We start from the raw sequence: 925 nt of genomic DNA, 5'->3' as shown, positions 1-925 counted from the left end.
AAAAAAAAAAAGTTCACCAGCTTGGACCCAAGGTTGCTGGCTCGAGCGGGGGGTTACTCGGTCTGCTGAAGGCCTGCGGTCAAGGCACATATGAGAAAGCAATCGGTGAACAACTAAGGTGTTGCAATGCGCAACGAAAAACTAATGTTTGATGCTTCTCATCTCTCTGTCCCTGTCTGTCCCTCTCTCTGACTCTCTCTCTCTCTGTAATTTAAAAAAAATATACACACACACACACACACACACACACACACACACACATAGCTGCTGCTGTCAAAAAGGAGCCCAGAGCGACAGTTTCCCTTGACGGTCGCCGTTCTGTTTGCTGTAACTGATCTGCAACATTTCGGGAAAAGACAGCACTGCGTGGAAAAAAATAAAATAAAATTAAAAAAAAAAAAAAAAAGCCTGACCTGTGGTGGCGCAGTGGATAAAGCGTCAACCTGGAAATGCTGAGATCGCCGGTTCGAAACCCTGGGCTTGCCTGGTCAAGGCACATATGGGAGTTGATGCTTCCAGCTCCTCCCCCCTGTCTCTCTCTTCTCTCTCTCTCTCTCTCTCTCTCTCTCTCTCTCTCCCTCTCTCTCTCTCTCTCTAAAGTGAATAAATAAAATAAAATAAATATATATACACACACACACATCAATGAACAACTAAAGTGAAGAAACTATGAGTTGATACTTCTTGCACACGCCTCCTTTCTCTGTAAAATCAATCAATAAAATCTTTAATACATATATGTATACTTATTTATATTGTATATTTATATAAAAGGAAGGGAATGCCTGATTAGGTGGTCACACAGTAGATAGAGCATTGGCCTGGGATTCTGAAGACCCAAGTTCAAATCTGCAAGGTTGCCAGCTTGAGCACAGGTTCATCTGGCTTGGAGTGTGGGCTCACCAGCTTGAGAGTGAGGTTGCTG

General features: G+C 43.5%; 1 pseudogene; it reads left to right on the top strand.

The window, feature by feature from the left end:
• The first annotated feature begins 250 nt into the window (after positions 1–250).
• On the top strand, positions 251–362 carry LOC136401515 (small nucleolar RNA SNORA16B/SNORA16A family; annotated as a pseudogene).
• Positions 363–925: the final 563 nt, after the last annotated feature.

The sequence above is a fragment of the Saccopteryx leptura genome, chromosome 3 (genome assembly GCF_036850995.1).
Source record: "Saccopteryx leptura isolate mSacLep1 chromosome 3, mSacLep1_pri_phased_curated, whole genome shotgun sequence".
Taxonomy (NCBI): Eukaryota; Metazoa; Chordata; class Mammalia; order Chiroptera; family Emballonuridae; genus Saccopteryx; species Saccopteryx leptura.
Note: the sequence above shows the minus strand (reverse complement) of the source record. Positions and strands in the feature narration are given on the sequence as shown.